The sequence below is a fragment of the Callospermophilus lateralis genome, chromosome 5 (genome assembly GCF_048772815.1).
Source record: "Callospermophilus lateralis isolate mCalLat2 chromosome 5, mCalLat2.hap1, whole genome shotgun sequence".
Classification (NCBI taxonomy): Eukaryota; Metazoa; Chordata; class Mammalia; order Rodentia; family Sciuridae; genus Callospermophilus; species Callospermophilus lateralis.
The window spans coordinates 78,029,308-78,055,401 of NC_135309.1; the positions used below are offsets into that span (position 1 = coordinate 78,029,308).

The 26,094-nt window shown below is 34.3% G+C and overlaps 1 protein-coding gene and 1 non-coding gene across 2 annotated transcripts in view; both read left to right on the forward strand.

Annotated features, from left to right (window-relative positions):
• The first annotated feature begins 4,490 nt into the window (after window positions 1-4,490).
• LOC143400546 (U6 spliceosomal RNA) lies at window positions 4,491-4,592 on the forward strand. Its single transcript, XR_013091466.1, has one exon. It is a non-coding gene; the product is annotated as a U6 spliceosomal RNA (small nuclear RNA).
• A 4,248-nt stretch (window positions 4,593-8,840) lies between these two features.
• The window catches only part of Pja2 (praja ring finger ubiquitin ligase 2), a 71,473-nt gene continuing 54,219 nt past the window's right edge, over window positions 8,841-26,094 (forward strand). The window contains exon 1 of the mRNA XM_076856935.2: window positions 8,841-8,953. The gene's annotated coding sequence lies outside the window, so the exon portion shown is untranslated. The remainder of the gene's footprint in view (window positions 8,954-26,094) is intronic.

Sequence of the window (26,094 nt, forward strand, 5' to 3'; positions counted from 1 at the left end):
ACGTCATCCTCTTACAAGTATGAGATTCATTAGAAGTTAAATGAATCTCTGTTTACAATGCTCGGTTCTAGCAGTCTTGAAGAAGTACCTGGGCATGTAACCTAGGGAATGTCTGCTAAGTTTGAATAATCTATTTGTCAGAGAGTGTTCAAAACAGCATGTTATTGCCTCTTCTTCCTGGACCTATAGTAAAATAGTATTTTAAATGTAAAAGTATAAGTCCTCAATGACAAAGGCAAGGGAATATATCAGCATCTGAGAGATTTCAGCAAATTTTTAAAGAACAGTTCTGAGGAGTGTAACTAATGATAGAAAAAACTAAAAATTCAAGGATTCTCAGGAAGAGTTACAGCTAAAGTGAAAAACTAGTGAATTTAAACTTATCCTATACATATGTAGGATTTTAGAATGGTAGGTATTAGTACAAAAGACAAAAAAGATACAAAAGTACAAAAGACAAAAGATAAAGAACTGAAAACAGAAGATATCTTTGTATTAGAATAGGACAATATATACATTGAATCATATAATTTTAAATTTTCAAATAGCAAATTAAAACAAGTAAAAAGGTGAAGTTTAATATATTTTATCTAACATATTAACATTTTAATCAATATAAAATTTGTTAGTGAGCTTTTTATATAGTGTGTGTTTGTATGTGTGTGCGCATGCGTGCGTGCACTAATCTTTAAAATTTGGGTTGGATTTCATATTCCCGTGCATCTTGAAATGTGCCACATTTTAAGTGCTTAGTAGTCACACATGGCTGCTAGCTACTATATTGGCCAACAGAACTCTATATGATATTCTGTGCAGAAAAAAAATTTAAAAACTCAGGTGTCTGTTCTCCCTTATAGAAAAGTTAAAAATGTTTTGTTTATATATATGTGTATATATATATATGTAATCTTAATGGCCCTGCAACAAAATTACGAATTTCCAACATTCACTGTTTCCCCAGAAGAGTTAGCTGTCCTTAAATTGAAACTGTTAATCAACAAACTCAGTCACAGAACTCCCAATTAGTTATTTTCAAATTAGAACACAAGCCCTAAGTATTGCAAATATAGCAGAGAAATATTTCAATAAGAAGGAGAACTATTAAAGTTGAAAATACTGTGACACTGAAGAAAATAGAGTTCAAAGAACAGAAGGGAACTTTAAACAACAACAACAAAACCCTTATTTGGTATCTTTGGAGGTATTCAAACAATATTCTGTCCATAAAATGAGTATAAAATGAAAAGGAAGAAATCATAGAGATTAAAAGTATGATGGTTGAAAAAAAATAATTCAATAGAAGGAAATAAAGTTCAAACACTCTCCTGGAAATTTAGACAAAAAAAAAAAAAAGAAAGAAAGAAAGGGTGATAGAAAAATATTGAATAATATCTAGAGAATAAAGAAAAAGAGAAGGGAGAATCAATGTAATGATATAGAAAAATTTCCCTGGGAACAAAATTCTAAGTCTTTATAAAGAAAGATTTACCCAATGCCTAGCACACAAATAAAACTGACACATGAAGAAGAAATTGTTGTAAAGTTTTCAAGCACAAACTAGAGAAAGTGCTAAAAGTCTGGGGGGAAGAGAGTAGTGTTACCTGCTCTATCATTTAGAATCTGTTGTAGAGATTCACTGTAGCAAATTTAAGCATCAAAGAGATTTCTATCTGTTATCCAATGGCTCTCACTACTGGTGGGTAGGCTGACAAAATAGGCTCTAATTTGAGCTTCCAATAATTACCTGCATATCACACTGCAAAACTGGGCCACAGAAAGAACATTTGCCCTCACCCTGATCAGGAAAATACCACCTAGATCTGCTTGACATTTCAGGGAAACCATCGCTGCAGTTCCCAGCTTCCCAGCACCATACCATGTCCAGCATAAACTACACAAAAAAAATGGATAACCCATTCCCTAGCTCCACACTGCCACAGAACTCAAGACCACACAATGAAATCTCTGTCACAAAGAGAATTGTTACCAATGAGAATGGGTAATTTTGACTTACAACATCCCTTTTCCCTTCTAAATTTCATGTGAGTGTATCAATTAGCAGAACCTAACCTGGTAGCTCCAGTAACAAAGGTATCTAGGAATCAGAGTTCTTAGCTTTCTAGTACCTCCAGCATAGGAAATTGTGTTAGAAAGTTATGAAGGCCAAAGAAGCCAATCCATAGTCCCTATTTTAAAATGATCTTTCTATTCTTAAACTTTTACACAACAGTTTCCACGTAATGGCTTAAACTCTACAAAAGGAGAGAAAGTCTTTGCAGTTACTGCTCCCATGTCTCAACACAGAATTGATGTAGTGAAGTTGTGGCCTTTCAAAGACTAGCTTGCATTAGAATCACCTGGGGAGCAGGTGAGTTCATTAAACAGGTAACTGGGCCCTACTTTGTTTCTGATTTAAATGGAATGAAACACAGCCCCAAATTTGTATTTATAACAATTCCTAGGTTGTGCAGATGCTATTTGTTCATGGCAACAGTTTCAAAACCACAGCTTAAATCTATAGAATAATTATGTTACTAGCTGTAATTGGTATTTATAACCTCTTTTTCTGACAATTTCACCTTCCTGTCTGTCACTCAAACAGCATTCAGCTTTTAGCTCTTTGGTGGGGATTATCAAAAAAACTGGGAACATTGAGTTGTAGATGGCTGCACCTCTCCAACATAGGGTCATTGAATTACAGCAGAAAGCAGAACCTCTCTCCAAAACTCCCTCTCTCCCACCAGTAGGTGAATATTATCTATTCATGAAATATACTTCTATTGGGTTAAACCATAACAGTTTAGACCTCATCTGTTATATGAATTGATGTTGCTTAATGAAAACAAGAGTTCTTATAATAAAATATTGAAAATATGTGGCACCGGCTTAAGAGTTGCTTAGTGGATAGTGAAGCTAAGTGCTAAAATGATAGAAATACATGCTATGCAGTCTCACAGCATTTGGTTAAAAAATAGCTATCACTGTGGCAATTTGGGAAGCGCAGGTATAGTGCCTGTTGAGTTTATAATTCAAAGGAAAAAGATTTTATAATAGAATATTACAGTTCCTGACTGGTTAGCAAAGTATAAGATGAAAGAGAGAAATACAGGCAAGAAATGGCTGTCTGAAAATAGAAATGAAAAAAAGTTCAGAAATTTGGAGCTGCAAATGACTAGGAATATGGACTTACACTAGACCCTAAATTCTTGAGATAAAACACTGAGAAAGGTTTTGATCAACAAAGGCCAATTAAGATTAATCTTTTCCTTAAACATTTTTTAAAAGTTAAAAAACAAACAAACAAAAAAGACTAAACTTTATGGAAAAAAAAAATTCAGTTTAAGAACCTGGCTTTCCTATTCAAGCCCAAAGGCCTAAAGGTAGTCACCATTAAATTGAAACACAGAGGATGAAGGTGAGGAAGGAAAGATTCAAACCAGATTTGAAATTAAATCTGGGAAAGAACTCTGAATATGGATAATTATTCAGAAAACTTCCTGGAAGGAAAATATTTTCAGAAGTTTATTAAAATTTGAATTTGGATTTATTAAAAGATTTGCAAAGGAACCATGAGTCTAGACTAAAAATGTGTTTCCTGTTAAAAGCTTTAAAAACAATTATCTGGTAGACTTTTGGTTACAACTGCTACTGATTGACTTCTTTCAGACTATCCTTCCCACCAAAGGCAATGACAAAAACCAGGAAAATATATAAAACAAATATTTGAAGGCACTGAAAAGATAGCCATGCAGGTAAAACTTGAGAGCCTATGATCCTTGAGAAGGGAAACACACGAGGTGAGCTTCCAAATCATCCAGAGTTTACCAAATTGTGGTGTCAAGGAAGAGTTTGAGCAGAAAGAGGCATACAGAAAGCACCTTATTACACAGAGGAGACAAGCCAGAGAACAAAAGTGCCAAAATAGCTGAATTCATGGAGAAAAATTCCCAAGAGGAGAGAACTACAAAGAAAGAAACTCAAAACCTTTATAGAAATTCCCCTCAAATTGTTGACGGACTCCAAAATGATTCATATGAAGAGTAAAATTTTCAGAAATTCAGCAGAAAACAAAAGAAATTGGAATAAAGCAAATCAAAATGCTACAAAGTTTGCAATTCTTAGAGAAATTCAGTCATTTTTCTTTGAAAAAACACTCCCCAGATTGCAGAAAACTTTTGATTAATTTTCAGAGTTCTGGAAAAGTTGATTTTGACAATTTCGCTAGCATTCTCGTGACTTTTATGGAAAACATATGCACACTTTCAGATGTCCTTATTGCCTCCATTTTTGCTGACATCAACACAGGTCCTCTGTCCATAGCCATTGCATTTTATGTGCATCAGAACTAGCTGGAAGGCTTGTTAAAAATACAGCTGTGCCCTACACTTAAAGTTTCTGATTCAGGTCAAAATATTTGCATTTTTAAAAAGTTCCCAGGTAATACTGATGCTGTTGGTTTGAGAATTACTCTTTAAGAATTACTGCATTCTGTTTGCTTTGGTAACACAAATACCAAAATTGGATCAATACAGAGATTAGCATAGCCCTTGCACAAAGATAACATGCAAGTTTGTGAAGCATTCCAAGAAGGAAATTGAAGAAGACCTTAGAAGATGGAAAAACCTCCCATGTTCTTTGCTGGGCAGAATTAATATTGTCAAAATGGGCATATTATCAAAAGCATTAAGCAGATTCAATGTGATCTCCATCAAATACACATCAAAATGACATTCTTCATAGAATTAGAAAAAAACAACCCTGAAATACATTGGAAGAATTAAAGACCAAAAATAGCCAAACAATCTTGACCAAGAAAAATAATGCCAAGACATCAAAATACCTGATATCTCAAATTATACTACAAAACTACAGTCGAAAAAAAAAAAAAAAAACCACAAAAAAAAACCTGTGGTATTACAAGTGGAATAGAATACAAGATACAGAGACAAATCCACACAGATACAATCATCTGATACTTAACAAAGGTGCCAGAAATATATGTGGGAGAATAGATAACCTTTTAAACAAATAGATACTAGGAAAACTGGATATAGATAAGAAGAAGAATGAAACTAGATCTCTATCACTCACCCTGAACAAAAGTCAAATCAAAGTAAATCAAAGACTTAGGAATTAGGCCAGAAACTTTGAAACTGCTAGCAAAACTGCTAGGATTAACATTCTATCACACTGGCACAGGTACCAACTTCTTTAATAAGACCCTTAAAACTCTAGAAATAAAACTAAGAATTTGTAAGTGGGATGGCATCTAATTAAAAAGCCTCTGCACAGAAAAGAAAATGATTAAGAGCATGAAGAGAGTGTGTACAGAATGGGAGAAAATCTTTGCCAGTTACTCCTCTGATAGGGTATTAAAAATCTAGAAAACATAAAATCCAAAAAGTTTAACACCAAAAAACAAATCAAGAAATGGACAAAAGAACAAAATAAATATTTCTCAAAAGAAGAAATACAAATAGCCAACAAATATATGAAAAAAAATGTTCAAGGAAATGCAAACCAAAAACTACATTGAGATTTCATCTCACTCAAATCAGAAGATAATTATAAAAAATACCAATAATAATAAATGTTGGTGAGGATATGGGGAAAAGGTGTACTCATACATTGTTTGTGGGACTATGAATTGGTGCAACCATTCTGGAAAACAGTAGGAAATTCTTTTTAAAAAATAAAATAAATAAGCTAGAATAGGAACCAATATGTGATCCAGCTATCTCTGTCCTCCATGTAATCAGTGGCATTTATTAAAAAGAACTAAAATCAGCATATATAAGTGATACAGTCACATCAATTTTTATAGTAGTGCAACTGCAATAGCCAACTTATGGAACCAGTCCAGGTGCTCATCAATAGATACATGGATTTTTAAAATGTGGTGTATATACACAATGGAGTATTAACCATAAATAATGAAATTATGGCATTTGTTGATAAATGAATTGAACTAGATAACATCCTGCTAAGTGAACTAAGCCAAACTCAGAAAATCAATGGTTGAATGTTTTCTCTTAACCTATGCAGAAGCTAGAACAAAGTAAGAGGAAGAAAGGAAGGGGGTCAGATATTATTAGAGGAAAGACAAGTGAAGTAGGAGATTGACGGGGAGGGAGGAGGGACAGGAAAGGGAGGAAATGAGGAATAAATTAGACAAAATATGCTATGTGCATGAATAACCATACCAGTGAATTCTACCTTCATGTATATCTCTAAAGTGCCAATTATAAATAAATAAATAAAAGAAAGAAAGAAAGACCAGTAGAGAGAGGGGGAATAGAGAGAGGAAGGCAATGCAGGAAAGAAGAGGCACCCCAGACTGAAAAGAAGCAAATTAAATTCCATGCATGTGTGATTATGTCAAAATAAGTCCAACTATTATGTATAACTATAATTCACTAATAAAAGGATTTTAAAAAAACACCCCCAAAATTGCATTATATACCATGTGGTTAGTTCAACTCTTTGGCTTAGGGAGTGCTTCCCAACTCTAGAATCAATAATACATTGTATCTATATATGCATACACTAAAACAGTTACATAAGCTAATATGTATTTAGTACTTCATTCTATGCATCATATACTTTATGTTGATTAGGTTATTTAATCTATACAACCCATTTAATCTACATAACCCATACATAGGTATTATTAGTTTCTCATAAAGAGGAATTCAAGGCTAAAGAGGTAAGTAGGTTGCCCAGAGGCAGGAATTAGTATGAGAATATCTCTTTGTTTCTAGAGTTCATTTCTCAGAGTAACATAGATCACTATGATACTTTGGGTGACTGTACTTGCAACATGCATGCAAGATTAAAAACAATGAGTCACACAGTGAGCAAGTGATTGCTATTTTGGTTCTATTTTTCTTTCCTTTGATGGTTATGATAAAAAATGTTTTTGTGCTGTCTTTAATATTTATCTAATGCTTGATAATCTATCTTTTCAACAAAGGATGTGTTTTTTAGTCTCAGAGCCTTTAGTGGGCAATAGTTTCTAACCAGATGCCCCCTCCCACAACAGGATCTAGCTAAATTGCTGAAGACTGGCCTGAAATTTGCTATCCTCCTGCCTCAGCCTGCGAAGTCACTGCGATTATAAGCATGTGCCACGGCTTCTGGCTCTAACTAAAACATTATTTCATGGGTGCCTTTACAGTTACTTTCAATTTAGGATAAGTGATACTAAGTTGCTAATTTACAGCACTTTCATCAAGTTTTCTTCTTAAAGATAATGAAGAAAAATACATTAATTCAAAGAAAATAATGCTGAGTCATATGCACAAATATGATATGAAAAAGATTGAAATTTGAAAAACACTACCCCCAAAAGCAGGTTAGTACTTTCTATAAGACTAAAGGAAACTGGAAGAATGTAATTAAAATATGAATTCTCTTTCAAGGAGGGAGGGACTTGGATAGAGTACAATTCTTAACAGCAGCATGTGTAAAGGTAAGAGTAATATCAAATTGGAAATGGTTTCTTGGTGAGATATACACCATGAAGGATGGCTGGGAATTAGATTTGGTTTCCCAAAGTGTCTAGCAAATCCTCATAGCCTGTTTCTACGATAAATTTCGGATAATTTGTTTTCATCAATAGCGGGGGCGGGGGGGGGGGACTCAGTTCAACTGGCGGATTTTACAGTTACCAAAGGACAGCCAAAGAAATAGGGGCTCTTAATTCGTGGGGGAGGGGACACGATAAATATATCCTGGGCACTAGGCTATGGGGATGGGGCGGGGTGGTGGAGTGGCCTGGGGACTTGAGAGAGGAAAGCAGGACTGTAATCGGAGAAGCGGACATGTTTCGGGATGAAAGAGGAGGAGATGTGCGGAACGAAAAAACAATTTTGCATTGCTGACATAATTAAACTGTTACCCGCGTTTAAATTAAGCAAGATGTCCGGGGACTACAGCTGTTGTATTAATTCTGTTTGCATGTGATGGGAGCTGTTACTTCCCGGCTTGACAACCCGTTAGCCTCAAGACTTAAACTGCAAGGCTTCGGTCAGGCCAAGGCTATACAGAGGAAAGGCAGGCCTTCCTTATTCCCTGGCCCCGGCTCCAGCAGAATCAGAAACGTCTGACTGCGGGGTAGGAGGGTAGACCGAAATCACTACACAGTGCGTACCATCAGGCTAGACAAATACGCCCTTCCTCCTGTGATTTTTTTTTTTTTTTCCATTTTTCCCCACTGATTCGTGAATCGCAAATGATTGCATTTTATGCTAGGAAATCCTAACCTTGTTAGGTTTCCAGTCGAATTGAGACCGATTTTAAGGCCTCCATCTTGGTAGCTGCTGTTAGAATTTCTGAAAAAGTCTAACTGCGCCAGTCCTTCCCTTGATTCTCCCCACCCGCATCCCTCTCCCTGAGACCCCGCCCTTTTCTCCCAGCCCAAACCACAAAAGGCTGTGCCGTCTCGGCCCCAACACGCTGCCCCGCCCCCTCCCCCAAACGTCGCAGTGCTGCAGGGAGAGGGGGTGGGCCCGGACGGGGGTGGGGTGGGGTGTGGAGTCAGGCTTCGTCTTTCCGCTCTTCGCCCAATGGGTACAGTTCCTCCGAGAGATGGGGGAGTGGGGCGTGGAGACAGTCCAAGTATTTTTCCCTTTTTCTGCCACGTCCCAACCATTGACGTGAGCCCACTCCTCAGGTTCCCATTGGGTGTGTGTATTTTTCCCGCAGAGGGACGTTGAGCCTATTGGTCAGCGCGGTTCCGGGGGCGGGGCTTGCCTGCTCTCCTCCTCCGCCGCCTCGGACGCGGCGAAAGGGGCGGGACTCGCCGCCACCGCCTCTGCTTCCGCCGCCGCCGCCGCCGCCGCCGCCAGCCGCTGCGCGTTCGGCGGGGGAGGAGTCGGAGGCGGAGAAGAAGGCGGTGGTGGCGGGTGGAGGATCGAGCGCTGTTCTCGCTCCGGAGCCGCTGCACATTTCGGTGAGGGGATTTTTTTTTTTTTTTTAATCTGGCTTGTTCTGATGTCGGGAGTGTGGGGGTCGGGGCGAGGAAATTGCTGCCTTCAGCTCCTCGATTTCTTCTTCTCTTCTGGAGAAGGAGCGGGGCCTGTCCCTGGCCCGCTGCGCCGGCCATGGTGGGTGGGGTTGATGGCTGTGAGAGGCCTCCTTCGCCTCCTGGGCCCTGTCCAGCCCGGACCTGCGGCTGCGCTCCTATCTGGGGCCGCCGTGTCTGCTGCCTCCCCCGAAGGATGGCATCGATCGGTGTCGGGGGTCTCCGCCCGCTGCCTTTTCCTGCCACCTCTTCTGCTGTCCTTGGTGCCTCGGCCAAGGACCCTGCTGCCGCTCTCCCCACACTCGCAACTGCCCTAGAGTGTGCCTCCCACCAACAACTCACACCCGCCTTCTCTGCCCATTTCCAGTCACCCCGCATAGAGCTGATCTGTGTTGCGCCACAGGCCTGCAGCCCCCCTTCTCGGAGAAACCTCCCGTTGCGGCCGCTCTGTTGGGTATATTTGCATTTTTCTTGATTGTCACGGAGGCCTGGGCCCGCAGACAACCTGTTCAAACCCTAGAGATCGTTCTCTCGATATTAGCACCATTCCATCAATGCTTCTCCCCGTTAGGATGTCAGATCAGAGCATGCCTCTGGCAGATGCACCTCCAATTTTGGCCTCCCTAAGATTACTGCTGGTAAATCATTTTGCGCACATTCAAAATGGTGAGTTTAAAGCCATACAACAAGTTGAAGGAAAGGAGAGGAGGTAAACGGTTTCTTTTTTTTTTGCAGGAAGGTAGAATAATCGGGATTTCACTCCTCGAGTATTAAAAAATAATTTACCATCCGCATAGATAGTGCTTTCAGTCTGCTGGTTCTGTGAAGTGTACGTGTTTTTTTTTTTTTTTTTTTTTTAAAGGTTAAAATACTTTGTTGTTTTTATCATGAAATATTTGGTCACATTTCTTTTAAAATGGCAGTCACCTTTGCTGAAGACTACAGATCTTTTGGAGACCATGTAAATAAACCTGGAAATAACAGAAATAAACGTTTAAACTATTTTTTCAATTTTGTAATTGTCTTCTGGATTCATGTCATTTGTATATGAAATAACTAATTTTTTTATTTAATTAATAAATACAGACATGCATGTTTGATGTAAAATTTAAATAAACGAGTATTAGGTAAAATGTGAATATTTCTTTTTATTTTTCCAGCCCTACTGCAGTATCTGGAGTTAACAATTTAGTGTTCACCTTTCAAAGTCTTTTTACAAATGTCCTTTTAAACACACATAAAAATGCAAACTTTATTTGGGGGGTGGGCATATACTGAGCACTTTGGTATATCATTTGCTTTTTCACTTAATTGTACATCTTGCACATCATTTCCTTGGTATATGTAGGTTTCCCAAATACTTTTTAAAGGCTATATGGTATTTCACAGTTTGAATGGCCTACAATTTAACCATTCCCTTATTGAAAGAGGTTTAAATTAGTTGCAGTTCTTTTTTGCCCACACAAATCATGCTTTATAATAAAGAGAGCTTTCTAATGTATTAACTGATGTCTAATTATCAAGTCCTTCATTTAAACAATTTAAACACTGGGAGAATGTAAGATTTAAAAAGTGCAATTCCCATTTCTCTTTCTAGTTTTACCTGCATCTTAAGAATCATCCACTGTTGGTCTGGAGTTGTAACTCAATGGTAGAGCACTTGCCTAGCATGTTTGAGGAACTGGGTTTGATCCTCAGCACCACATAAAAATAAATAAATAAAGGAATCGTGTCCATCTACAACTAATATATATATATATATATATATATATATATATATATATATATATTTTTTTTTTTTTTTTTTTTTTTAAGAATCATTCACTGTTAACAATTCAGTAAACCTTATGTATTATTATTTTTTCCTGAGGATGGATTTCTAGAATAGAATGAAAGGGTATGCATACTTAAAATTTTGATAACTGTTTCTCCCTCAGTATTCTTTGTGAAAATGTTATTGATTATTTCTTAGGTATTTCTTCTTCTATAAGAATTTTGTACTCAATTTGTTATTTAATTTTTAAAACTCTTAGTTAAATGAGATTATATTGAAATTTTAGGTTAATATAAAGGGAGCTAATATAGTATTTAAACACATACACATATTGAAATGTGGTCTTGTCATTTTAGTCACATCTTGCTTTATAGTTTCAGGGAAAGTTTAATATTCCCCCCCCCCTTCATCTCCCATGTTTATGACATTCTTTCTCAGTATTCCTAGGTGCTTTATGGTTTGATTGCTATGGGAAATGAAAACTTACAGTAACATGCCCTCACCTCCCCCCAAAGTAAAGCTTTTGAATTTTGTTTATCATGTATCTAATCATTATTGTATTGATACTTATTTAAAAATATTCATAGTATTGTGGTTTCCTTTTTAGTTTTTATAATATTTTTCTCATTGCTTTGGCACTGTATCTAATGTTGAACAATAGCTCTAAGAGCTAAAAACTATTGTTTTTGTCTTTAAGGGAAATGCTTCTGATGTTTTTGCATTGAATATGAATGTTTGCTGAAGCTTTCTGATTAATAGCCAAAATTAAGTTTAAAAATTTCCTTCTATTCTTGGCTTTCCAAGATATTATCATTGTTTTAATTTTTTTTGACATTTTTTAAAACTATAAGTGTGTATTAAATTTCCTTAGATTTTATTTGACATATTTTAAAGTGGTTTATATGGGCATTACCCATATTCCCTGGTTAATAGTTTAAAAATCAACTTTATTGAGGATACCTTATACACAATAATCTGTACTTATTTAAAATTTAGTTAATTTTGTTCTGAGAAATGTGAATACCTGTTACCACCATCACAATTAAGAGTCAAATATTTGCATACTGCAAAGAACATTTTCATCTCCCAAAAAGTTCCCTCCTGGGCTTTTGCAATTAATCATGCTTTTACCCTCAGCCCTAGGAAACTACTCATCTTTATCTCACTATATAGTAGTTTCATTTTTTTCCCTAGAATTTCATATAAATGAATTTATGTGATATATACTCTATTGCATCTGTTTTATTTTATTTTTTTTCCAGCATGATGTTTTTAAGGATCATCCTTTTTGTGTATTTAACTGGTTCATTTCTTTATTCCTAAATAGTCCTTGATATTGTTTTACCTCAGTTTGTGGCCATTTCACCTATTTATGAACATTGGGATTGTCTCCAGTTTGGGCTGTTATTAATAAAGCTGCATTTATTCATTCTGAGTTCTTGTGTGAATATATATTTTTATTTTTCTTGGTAAATACTAAGAAATGAAATTTGTGGAATTGTATGGTAAGTTAATATTTAATTAGTTAAAAAAACTGCCAAACTGTTTTTCAAAGTGGTTGTCCCATTTTACATGTCCATCAACAATGTATGACAGTTCCAGTTGCTTCACATCCCCATCAACACTTGGTTATTTCTGTCTTTTAAATTTCAGCCCTTCTAGTGGGTATGTAACAGTATCATGTACTACAGATATTATCTCCTTGATCTGGTGCCTGTAATTTTGCCAAGTGCTACATTGTCATAGTGGTTTTACTTTATAGTAAATCTTAAAGTCAGGAAAAGTGAAGACTTCTTGAGCTTTTTTCTTTCTAAAAATCATTTTGGTTAGTTTAGTTCTTTTAGTTTTCCATAAAACTTTTTGAGGCATCTTCTAAGGGGATTTTAATTTGGATTATATTTAATGCATAGATTGTTTAGGAACAATTGAGGCTTCCAATTCATGAACATAGTTTGTTTCCATTCATTTAGATAATTTTTAAATTTCTTTCATAAACATTTTATAGTTTCAACATTCAGGTACTGTTGTTCATTGTGTTAAATTGTATCTAAGTATTTCATACTTTGGTTGCTATTATAGATGATAAATTTCAGTTTCCATTTATTCATTGATGATGCATATAAATACAGTTGGTTTTTCCATGTTGACCTTGAATTCTGAAAACTTGCTGAGTTCATTTATTCTACTTTGTATTTTGGGAGGGGGGTGGATATCTAGTTAACTTTTTTTGGTAGATGCTTTGAAAAAAATTTTAGACATGTTATTTGCAAATATTTGTGGAACAGTGTTATCCTTTTTTAATTTGTATATTATCCCCCTGTCCTTTTTGTCCTTATTGCACTGGTAGAACTTCTAGTAAGGTGTTGAATAGGAGTGGTGAGAGTGGATAATTTTTGTCTTGCTCCTGATTTTAAGAGGAAATCTTTCAGTCTTTCATTAAGTATGATAGAGAGGTGCTACAGATTGAATATTTGTGTCCCCCTCAAACTTTGTATTTTAAAACATAATCCCCAGTGTGAGTATTTGGGAGGGGTGGGATCTTGTGGGAGGGGGTGTAATTGGATTATGAAGGTTAATGAATGAATTAGTGTTCCCTGCTTTTTTGGAGACTGGGTCTGTATGTTACTCTGACTCATCTTCAACTTGTGATCCTCCTGCCTCATCTTCCCAGTATCTGGGAAGATTAGCTAGCTTCTTTTTAAAAGAAGATCACGAAAGCTTCCCTTGTCTAGCCACCATTGCACCATGTGAAGACACAGTGAAAAGACTGCAGTCTATGAATCAGCAATCAACCCCTCACCAGATTGAATCTGATGGCAACTTGATATTAGACTTTCCAGCCTCCAAAACTGAACAATACATTTCTGCCATATATAAACCACCTAGTCTATCCTAGTTATTTTTATAGCAGCTTTGAATGGTGTAAAGGAAATGGCCTTTTATCATTTTGAGAACAGTCACATTCTGTTCTTAGATTGCTGAGATTTTCTGTCATGGGTAGATGTTGGTTTGTTCAAATGATTTTACTATATTTACTGAGATAATATGACTTTTTAAAATCTGTTAATATGACAACTTACATTATTTTCAAATGTTCATTTAACCTTGCATTTGTACCTTATACTTGGTGATGCTATTTTCATTTTCAGAAATTGGTGGTTTGTATTTGCTAATATTTTGTTGAGATGATTTTTTTTTTTCCTTCTTACTTTTCTGCTTCAGCGTCTATGAAGGATACCTTTTCATGTGATTATTTGTATCAGGGTAATACTAGCCTCATAAACTGGGGAAGTGTTTCTTCCTCTTACATTTCCTGAAAAAAATTTTTGTAGGATTAGTATTATTTGTTTTATAAAAGTTAACTACAGTTGCAAGATAACTTTCTGGGCCTAGAGTTTTCTTTGTTAGAAGTTTTAAGGGGCAAAATCAATTAATAGGTATAGGGTTATTCGAGTTATCCATTACTTCTTAAAAGCTTTTAGTCTTTGAGAGTCATTTCACCATTCTGAGCTTTTGAAGTTTTTGTCTTTTGAGAAATTTATTTCAAGTCATGCATGATGGTGTATGCCTGTAATCCCAGCAGCTTGAGAGGCTCTTGAGTTCAAAGCCAGCCTCAGCAATTTAGGCCCTAAGCAATTCAGTCAGACCCTGTCTGTAAATAAAAATATAAAAAAGGGATGGGGATGTGGCCAGCATGTAAGACAAGCAATCTACCACTGTGCTACAACCCCAACACCTATGTTAATATCTTAAGATATGCCCTTAGGTTATTGATTTGTCACCTGTTCCTTCTAAGTAATGCATTAGATGCTCATACAAATTTACTGTGTTGATATTTACTAAGTTCTTAATATGACTTCCACTTTGATCTGTGAAGCTTTTGAAGTTTGTTTTTCTTACTAATTTCTATGTTTGTTCTTGTTGTAGACTGACAACATACTTTATATGATTTCTTTTAAATGTTTTGATGTTTGTTTTATATCCAGAATTTGGTCAGCCTTAATCACTTTTCTATGTACACTTTAAAATAATATATATTTTGCTATTTTGGTTGGAGTATATTCTCTTAGGTATTAGGTCAAGTTGATTGATGGTGTTTGTTAGGACTAATACTTCCTACTGAGTTTTTGTTTACTTGTTTTTTGACCATTGATATCAGAATTGAAGTCTCCAAGTAAATGAAGGATTTGTCTTTTTCTCCTTTTTGTTCTGTCAGTTCTTGCTTTATGTATTTTGAGCTTTTGGTTTTGGAATATATAAATTGGGATTTTTCTGTCTTCTAGGTGAATTGATAAACTTTTGTTCTATAATGCCCTCCTTTTAATCTCTGATAATATTTCTCATCCTGAATATACTTTATCTAATATCAATATAGTCTCTCTCTCTCTTCTGGTTAGTGTTTGCATGATATATCTTATATATCTTTCCCTTTCCTTTCTTCTTCTTCTTTTTTTTTTTTTTTTTTTGGTACCGGGTATTGAACTCAGGGACCCTCTACCACTGAGCCACATCCATCTATGACTTTTTATTTTAAATTGGGTTTGCTTTGGATAACCTATTTTTTCAAGTCATTCTAACTCTAACCCTTAATTAAGATTCAATGTACATTTGATGTAATTATTGTTTTTCTATTTATCTGCTTTCTTTTTTTAAAATGGTAGTCTCACTGTGTTTTCCAGGCTTAGCTCAAGTGATTCTCCTACCCCAGCCTCTGAGTAGCTGGGACTCCAGACATGTCCCACTATTCCCAGCTTAAAACTTTTTTTTTCCCCAATGCTGGGGATCAACATGCTAGGCAAGTCCTGTACTACTGAGCTACTTACTGCAGCCCTCTGATCCTGTTTTTTTTTTTTTTTTTCTTTTAAGTTTATTTTATCTTTACTAGTGCCTTACCTTTTATACTATTTTGCTTTTTAAAAATGTACTTTTCTCTATGATTTACGTTATAGATCTTAAATCATAGACTATGTTCAAGCAATATTATGCTACTGTTTGTTTAGTGTAAGCTCTGTCATAGTATCTTTCCAGTTTGTCCTCACTGTCTTTTGTGCCACTTTGTTCAATTTTTGACTTTTACATATACTATATACCCATAGTATCTTTATATAGTTGTCATCCTTCAGGATGAATTCTAGGACTTCCTCTTGGATACCAGTATCCATGGATGTTCAAGTTCCTCATGTTACATAAAATGGCATAGCATTTATATATAACCTATGAGCGTCCTCTTGTGTATTTTAATCATCTTTAAACTGTATTCGTGCTATGTAAATATTTGCACTGTATTTAGGAAATAATGACAAGGAAAAGTCTTCTCATGTCAAGTACAGATGCAAGGGTTTTTGTTTGTTTCCTCCAAATATTTTTGATCTGAGGTTGGTTGAATCCATGGATGTGGGACCCATGGCAATAGGACAGCTGTATGGTAGTTTTTTAGGTGTGCACCATCCAAGGATGGTAGTCACCAGCCAGTGTAGCTACTTAAATTTGAATTTAAAGTTGGTAATATAAATTTAATTTAAATTCATTCCTTCTGTTTTACTAGCCAGTTTTCTTTTTTATTGATTTTTTTAAAAATAAATGATAGCAGAATGCATTACAATTCTTATTACACATATACAGCACAACTTTTCATATCTCTGGTTGTATATAAAGTATGTTGACACCAATTTCTGTCTTCATAACATGTACTTTGGATAATGATGTCCATCACATTCTGCCATCCTTGCTACTCCCCTGCCTTCTCCTTTTTCCTCCCACCCTTCCACCCCATCTAGAATTCATCTATTCCTCCCATGCTCCCCGTCCCTACCCCACTATGAGACTACCCAGTTTTCAAGTACATGTTGCTTCTACTTAAAGAACTTCCTCAAACCAGTTCTTTTTTCTTGCAATTCAGATCTTCTGGTAACAAAGTGTCTCAGGTTGCTGCAGCAATATTTGTTTTACCTTTTGAAAGATGTTTTATTAGAAATAACATTTTTTAACTCTCAGAAATATTTATTTCTTTATTTATATATTATCTTTTATTGATTTTATTTTTTTAAAATACACAACAGCAGTGGAATGCATTACAATTCTTATTTATTTATTTGTTTGTTTGTTTTTGCATTGCAATTCTTAATACACCTTAGAAGTAACATTCTTTGTTCACAGTGTTTTTCTTACATCCAGAATGCCATTTTATGACTTTTAGCTTGCATAGTTTCTGACAAGAAGTTCCCTGTAATTCTTCTTTGTTACTTTTTTCCTGACCATTTATATCAAAGATGTTTTATCTTTGGGATTTTTATAGTTGGTTCACTGTGATGTTTCTTGTTGTGTGTGTGTTATGTTTATCCTGTTTTAGGGAAAGGAGTTTCTTGGATTTATGATTTTTAAAATCATATATGGAAATTTCTGAGCACTGCCCCCCCCCCAACTTTCTTTATCCCAGGACTTGAACCCAGGAGTGCTGGACCTGCCCAATTGAGCCAATCATCATGTCCTTTTTGTCCTTGTTTCCTTCTGTTTCAGGTTACTTGACAGTATTACTACCTCAAATCTATAATCATAATAAACATGATTTTGTTATTTATATGACATTTTCTTATTGTTGGCTGGGGATAGCACTCTAGCTTTCTATATTCTAGTAAGATGTGGCAGCCCTACAAATGGTATATTTTGAATATATTTCTATAAATATTTATGGTGATATTTAATAATGACTTTGTATCTTGACGTTATAGCTGGCTGTCTTCATTTATTCCTGCAGCTATAACAAAATACCAGAGACTGGGTGATTTCTAAAGAAAATCAATTTTATTCTTATCAAAGAAAATCAAATTTATTCTGAATCCTAGAAACCCAAATCAAGGTGCTGGTAGATACAGTATCCAGTGAGAACTTTCATCTGCTTCTATGGTGGTACCTTTTGGGTTCATACAGGGCAGAAAGTGGGAGAACAAAAGGGGTCTACCTGCTTCCCTTCAGCATGTTTCACCCACTAATGACTTCTCAGAAGACCTCACTTCACATCACTTCACATTAATTTTATTCATCAGTTTTGGAAGGGGGCCCTGGTGTTCAAACCATAGCACTAGCTATATGCCAAATTCTTTTGTGTGTTTCACATTTTCTATTTATGTTTCTTTTTGACTTTTTAAAATTGACGTTTTTAGGGCTGGGGTTATAGCTCAGTGGTAGAGAGCTTGCCTAGCTCGGGTAAGGCCCTGGGTTTGATCCTCAGCACCACATAAAAAATAAATAAAGTTATAAAAAATATATGTTTAAAAAATTGACTTTTTAAATATTCTCTCCTAATAATTTTTGTGTGTGCCCCTCCCCTTTCCTTCTACTACTCCTCCAACCAGAACAGTGGATACTACTAAGTAGAAGTGATGATTGGGCATTTAGAAAATATAGAATAATATTTACATTTTACCATTTGATATAACTATGTAGCTTTTTAAAAATATTTTTTTAGTTGTAAATGTACACAATACCTTTGTTTTATTTTTACTTTTTTTTTTTGTGGTGCCGAGGATTGAACCCAGTGTCTTACTCATGCCAGGCAATGCACTACCACTGAGCCACAACTCCAGCCCCATAATTTTGTAGCTTTTTGATTGACATATTTTATAAGGCTTGGGACATTCTAATTTTTAGTTCTTCCTCTTCATTAAAGTTAAATTTTGTTGAGTGCTTTTTCTATTTCTACAGAGATATGGCAGTGTAATTCTTCACATGTAATGAGTTCATTTTGAAGTAGACTCAATTTGTACCTTTTAAAAACATCACGATATTTGATTTGCAGGTATCTTGTTCATACTTTTTTGGATTTTTATTGGTGGAGTCATCCTGTGATTTTTCAATTTTGTAACGTCATTTTACAAAGATTTTATTGTGCTCATGAAGTGAGTTATGTTAGTTACTGATATGAGTTTTTATATTCCCCAGAGAAGTTTGTATAGCATTGGGCTTACTTCTTCCTTAACTGGTTTATAGAAATTTCTAGTAAGACCTGGGCCTAGTTTTCAACTTTTGGAAGATTTTACCTTTTTTTATTTTTATTTTTATTTTTATTTTGAGACAGGATCTGCAGAATCTGTCTTAATTTGCTGAATCTTGCCTCAAACTTGTGATCCACCTGATCCAGTCTCCTAAGTCTGTAACATTACAGGTGTGTGCCACTATGCCTGGCTTTGAATTTCTTTCTTTCTTTCTTTCTTTCTTTTTTTTAAAAATATTTTTCCAGTTGCCAGTGGGCCTTTATTTATTTATTTATATGTGGTGCTGAGAATTGAATCCAGTTCCTCATGCATTCCAGGCAAGCACTCTACCACTGAACTACCCCATGGCTTTGAATTTCTTTAATGATGAAGAATCATAATTCGTTTATATTTATTTTTCAATCAACTTTGGCAATTTAGTTTTCTTGGACATTGTGCATTTCATTCAAATTTTCACGTATTGTTTATGTTTTTGTCTTTCAACTTCTTCCTCTGGAATTCTGTTCATATAATCATTCCTATATTAATTATTTGGACTTCCTCCTCATCTTCCTACCCACTCTTTAGAAAGCTTTGTCTTTTCCATAGCTTCTTTTAAGGTCTTCTTTGTTGGTGAATGCACTCTTTTTCTCCTGTGGTTTTCATTGCACATGACTAAGAGAATCTTTTATTTATCTTCTTGAGATTCTTTGAGCTTTGTGAATCTAAGAATTCACTTTTATTGCTGACTATTGATATTCATCTTTCTTCTTTGACTATTAATCTTTTGACTATTGATATTCATCTGTTCTCTCTTCTCTGTGTTGGAATGCTGCTTAGAATTATTTTCCACATTTTTTATTTTATCCTCCATGGCTCTTTTATATTTCTATTTTATTCATTCTCTGTATTACATCCTTGGCATTTTCTTAATATCCCTCTTCTATTATGCTGATTATTTTTTCACTTAGGTCTGATCTCTTCTTTTACTCATGTATTGTGTTTTAGTTTTAATTGCATATTTTATTGTTAGAAGTTCTAATGGTTCTGTTTCTAATTTTCCTAGTCATCTTTAAAAGTTTCTTTTTCTTTTCTTTCTTTCTTTCTTTTTTTGGTACTAGGAATTTCCCTCGGGGCCACTCAACCACTGAGCCACATCCCCAGCCCTATTGTGTATTTTATTTAGAGTTGGGTCTCACTGAGTTGCTTATTGCCTCACTAAGTTGCTGAGGCTGGATTTGAACTCAACAATCCTTGTGTCTCAGCCTCTCAAGCCGCTGGTATTACAGGTGTGCACCAACCTGCCCAGCTAATAGTTTCTTCTTTTTTTTAGTCTTCCTTTTAATGTCTTTTTTGTTTTTTACATATTAATTTTAATACCTGATAATCTTAATATCTAAAGTTGTTGTAGACATTTTCCTGTTGTATCTTGTTTTGTCAACTCTTGCCAGCTTTCAGTTCAAACAGAATTCTCATCTGTTTCACATACTTTTCATAATTCTCATGTACTTTTAATTGTAAGCTCACATCCTTTAAATATTTATATAAAATTCACCCTGGGTTGAGACAGTGTACACAATATTCTTTGCTTGTGGTTTATAAGCAACTTATGCAGGTAGTATGGTTTGCAGCCACAGATCTAGGTGCGGTACAGTGTGTGGCTTTGAATTGTTAGGCAAGCAGTACTCTTCTTCCCTACCATCTGCCCCAAACCCAAAGCTAAGACATTTTCATGTGCTTTGATTTGGGAGGTATTTGTTGTTGTTTGTTTTGCTTTTGCTTTTGGCTACTTTACTGTTGAAAATGGAAATTGAGAAATTGAAACCTCATGAGATGTTGTACTCTATTTATTAGGAGTATGACCAGATGTCCTGGTATGCTCAGGATAATTCTACTTCATGCCTTTGATTTTTGCATAATTATTAATTGCATCTCCCTGAACTCTTAAAACTTACTTTTGACAACCTAACTTTAAAGTGGCTATAAAAGCTTGATACTAATAACGACATTATTGGTCCATTCATCAAGTGACATAATGATTCTTATTCTACCTTATTCTTTTTGAACGTGATCTTGGCTCTCATTTAACTTTTAGAATCATCTTGTCAATTTCTACCAAAAATAAATAAATAAATAAAAGCATGCTGGGATCTTATTAAAATTACATTAAACATGTTGATTACTTTGGGAGAATTGGCATTCATAAAATTGAGTTTTTAAGGCAATGAGCATCATATTTCTCTCCATTTAGTATGTCTTTTTAAATTTCTCTCAGTAGTTTTCTGTATCTTTTATTGGGTTTACTTGGGGATTTGATTTTTTTAATTACTATTGTAAAGTATATACTTTTAAAATGAAATTTGTAATAAATTTAGTTGTGTAGCTATGTGTTAGAATATGTTAATGCATTTTTATATTTGTATCTGTCAATCAGCTAAAACATTTATCATTGTGGAAGTTCGTATGTAATCAGTCTCTTCCAATTTTATTGTATACAATTATTGTTATCTATGAATTAGATTTCTTTTTTCCTTTCCAATCCTTAAAATTGTGTTCCTTTTTTCTTTTAATTTTATTGCACTGATAAGAAACCTCAACTATTAGATTTTTGAATACATTAATTTAGCAGAGATGGCATAGAGGTCTCAACTGAAATTATGCAAGCTAGAAGACAGTGGAATTATTTTTTTTAAATTTCAGAATGAAAAAAGAAGAAAAGAAAATATAAATCTAGATTTCTATTCCTTTGGGAAATATCCTTTAAAACTAAAAGTAGTAGTTTTAGACAAGCAGAAGCAGAGAGGGAAGTTGTAATCAGCAGACCTATAATATCTCAAATATTAAAGGATATTATTTGGGCTGAAGATACATTGGAAGGTCGAGACATGGAAATGGAACAAGAAGTGGATATCTTCAGGAAGGAATATTAAAAATTATTTGTGTTTGAAAAATACATGGTAATTTTTGGTGCTTATTCCCATTGAACTACATAAAACTGACAACACAAGACATTGGGGAGTAAATGGAGTTCAACTGTTGTGAGGTTTAAGAAGTAGTTTGGAATAGACAGTAGGAAAATAGCTCATACTTTCATGTAAGAACAAGCAGAAATGGACTTGCCCTAATATAAACCAAAACTGAACTACTGTAATATTAAGGTGATTTGGTTGCAATATAATTGCCTGCCAAATGAAAAGGAAGATAAGTTATCCAAAACTTCTAGGAAATAGCACTCAGCATGTAGTAAGAATGCATTTTGTAATTTCTAGGGAAGATTTAATGAATACCAAAGAAGGTAATAAAGAAGGAATTAAAAGAACAGATAAAATGATTGAGAATTAAAACAAAGTGGTACACTTCGGTTAAACTACATTGTTAAGTATGTAAATGGATTAAACATTGTTATAAGTAATGGATTTTAAGTGTAAAAGCACAAATAAGATGGAAATAAAAAGATGAAATAAGTATTCTTGGCAAATACTAAAAGCTGATATGGATATAATAACATCAAAATAAGTTTGAGGAAAGAAGTATTGTGGTAGATTAGGAGGAAAATAATAATTTGTACATAATAAATGGGTACATTCATCCAGAGATGATGATCCTAAATGTGTGTTCACCTAATATCACAGCTTCCAAATATAAAAGGCAGAAGTTAATACAGCTTCAAGGATAGATAGCTTTATATTTATAGTGGAACATTTTAAGTATATACCTAAAGTAACTGAAAACATTTAGATAAAGATATTGGTAAGGGAATAAAAAAGTTGACAGAATTAATCAACTTGACCTTATTAATATTTATACAACATCATATCTAACAATTGAAGGCTACATTATTTTTAAGTGCACATGGGATGTTTGCCAAAATATTCTGAGCAGTAAAGAACTCATTTTCAAAGGATTGAAATTATATAGTTCCTGGTTTATGATCACTCTAGAGTTAAATTACAATTCAGTAAAAAAATAACTAGAATGGTTCCAAATATTTGTAAATTAAGACGCTTCTCCACTGGTTCATGAATTAATAAATCAGTTACCATGGAAATTAGAAAACATCTTAATTTGATAATAAAAATATTACCTATCAAAATTTATGGAATATAGCTAAAGCAATACTTAGAGGTGAATTTACAACTCTTTGCATTAATTAACGAAGATGAAAGGTTGGAAGTGAATAGTCTAAGCCCTTAACTCAAAAGGGCAACAAATCAAACCCCAATAAAGTAAAGCCAGCATGGTGGTGCACACCTGTAATCCCAGCAGCTCAGGAGGCTGAGTAAGGAGGATCACAAGTTGAAAGCCAGCCTCAGCAAAAAGTGAGGTAGTAAGCAACTAGTGAGACCCTGTCTCTAAATAAAATACAAAATAGGTCCGGGGATGTGGCTAAGTGGTCCAGTGCCCTGAGTTCAATTCCCAGAAAAAATAGAAATAAGTAGTATAAAAATAAAAATCAGTGAAGCAAAATTTTTAGTCTGTTGAGAAGATTTTTGTAAAATGAAAACGTGTAATGAACTGATGAAGAAAGAAAAAAGGGGGATAAAATATAAATTATCAAGACCAGTTATGAAAAAAATATTATTACAGATCCTGTTAATATTAAATTGTTAGTAAAACAAAAAATTATACAAATACTTTTTGACCACTTCAGGGTCGTCATTCCTAAAAACCATAATTTATCCAAAATGACCTGTGAAACAATAGAAAATCTGAGTTATTAATGCTCCAGTCCTGAGCATTAAAGTCAGTAAACATTCTGTCAAAAACAAACAACAACTGGGGATGTAGCTCAGTTGGTAGAATGCTTGCCTCCCATGCACAAAGGCTCTGGGTTTGATCCCCAGCACCACAAAACAAACAAAAAATTGAACCCATGAAACCTTTTCCAAAAAGAAAACCCAGACCCAGATGCTTCACTGGCAAATTTATTTAAATAAATTTTATTTATTTAAGTAAGATATATACCAGATTTACACAGACTCTTCCGGAGAATTAGAGGGAAAAAAAGAGGAAACATTTCTTGAATTTTTTTTTATGATTTTAGCATAATCTTGATACAAAATCTGACCTCAGCTTGATAAGAAGACAATTATAGGCCAATATTTTCCAAAAAAATAATGTAGGTATACATAAAAAGGATAATATATTATGACGGACATGGATTTGTTGGTATAGATCCTGTCTATAAGGTAGACAGGAATACAAAATTGGTTTAATATTTTTAAATCAAAGTAAACCATCACTTTAACAGAATAATGAAGGAAATCCATAGGGTCATCTCTATAAATAAAATCATTTGACAAAATTCAACATGTGCTTGTTAAACACCATCTTCAAACTAGCAATAGAAGGAAACATCCTTAATTTGGTAAAGTGTATCAATAACAACAAAAAAACTATAATATCATGCTGAATGAGAAACTGTTGATTCATATACAGTATCTCCTGTATTCAACATTGCATTGGAATTCTAACCAGTTTCCTTAGGCAAACAAAATAGATACAAAAACTAGAAAGGAAAAAGTAAAACCCAATGCATTTGCCAGCAAACAAAAAAGTGATTGTAGCAGGGGTATTAGATTGGAATTTGTGTACTAGTAATCAAAGAGTGTGAAGTAAACATTTTAAAGTACCTGTATAATAGCATTAAAATATATAGGAAAACTAAGACTTTATCTAGTAAAACTTGATGAGACTTATGTACTAAAAAATATAAAAACATGGTATTTTAAAATGCTTAAAAAATATTCCATTTCTTTATAATCAGAGCCTTAGTATTGTTACAAATGTCAAACCCCCACTTGATCTATAGATACAATGCATTCAGCAATTAAAATTCTATAATTTGGTCAAGTGAATTTTGAAATTTATGTGAAAAGCTATCTTAGGTATCAAGAATTGCTATGAAGTTATAGTAGGACAGTTTTGTATTAGAATAAACAGTCGAAAGATCAGTGGAAGAAAATGAGCATCTAGAAATAGAACTTCACATATAATTTCTGTCTTTATAACAAAAGCTCTACTGAGGTTAATAGAGAAAGCAATTATTTTTAATAAGTTGTGACTAGGTCAACTCAATACCCATGGGGTCAGGGGAACCTTGACCATTGACAAATCTATGTTCAAAGGTTAATTTGAGTTGGATCACAGATCTAAATTTAAAAGGTGAAAATATTAGGCTTCTAGAAGAAAACCTAGGAGAAAATCTTCACAACCTTGGGATGAGCAAATAAAATAAAATATATAAGGTAGACAAGATAAAGTTATGAATTTCTATTCTTCAAGACATCATTAAGAAGGGAGAAAGGCAAGCCACAGACTCCAAGAATGTATTCACAACAAATAAAACTGGTCTAGGACTTGGACTGAAAAATGATAAATAACAAAGAAATCTAAAAGAAAAAGGTGGACAACCCAATATTTTAAAATATGCAACAAGATGAGCAGGTCTTAACAAAAGGAGACATCCAAAAGGGAAATTTCACTTTGGGGCAATACTGCAAAATAAATACAAAATAAAGTACAAAAATAAAAACAAAATTTAAATTCTGAATTTACAGAGTACCAATATCAAATTTACCTAGCTATGAAAAAATTGATCCTTGGATATTGATGGTGGGAATATAAATTGCTTTAGCCACTTTAGAAAACTGGCAGTATCTGTTAAAGCAAAACATTATTTTTACACTGTCTAATTCCAGGTCATATGTGCCTTAAAACAATGAAACACATGTTCAAGGGTGTTTGTAACAACCTGAATGAATCCCCAAAATGTATTGAGTGAAAGTAGATAGGCACAAAAGAGTTCATACAATATTATTCCACTCATGAAATTTAAGACAAGAGAAACTAATCTGGGCTATTGAAACTCAGGAAATTGGTTTTCTCTTAGTTGGGAGAAAGTAAGGACTGGGAAGGGGTAAAAGAGAAACTTCCAAACTAATGGTAATGCTCTACATCTTGATCTAGCTTGTAATTGTTCATATTTATATACCTATAAGGAAGTTTGTTAGGCTGTGCATTTAAGTTTTGTTCTTTTTAGACATAGATAATTCTTCAGATTACTGCAGAGAAAAGGAAAATACAAGTTATTATTATAAAAATTTCCAAATTTGTCATAAAGTGAAATTTATTACACTTCGGTATGCACAATAATGTTTGAGTTTCTTATTTTCCTATATATCCCCTTATTTCTGTTCTTTTCCTGTACCATTAACATAGAAATTATTCTCTGCTGCTGCTTTATTCTGATGTGCTTTCTGACTTGTGCATTTGAAAGGAGGGTAGAATGAGTTTTTGCCTGGCATGTTGGACACTGGATTTGA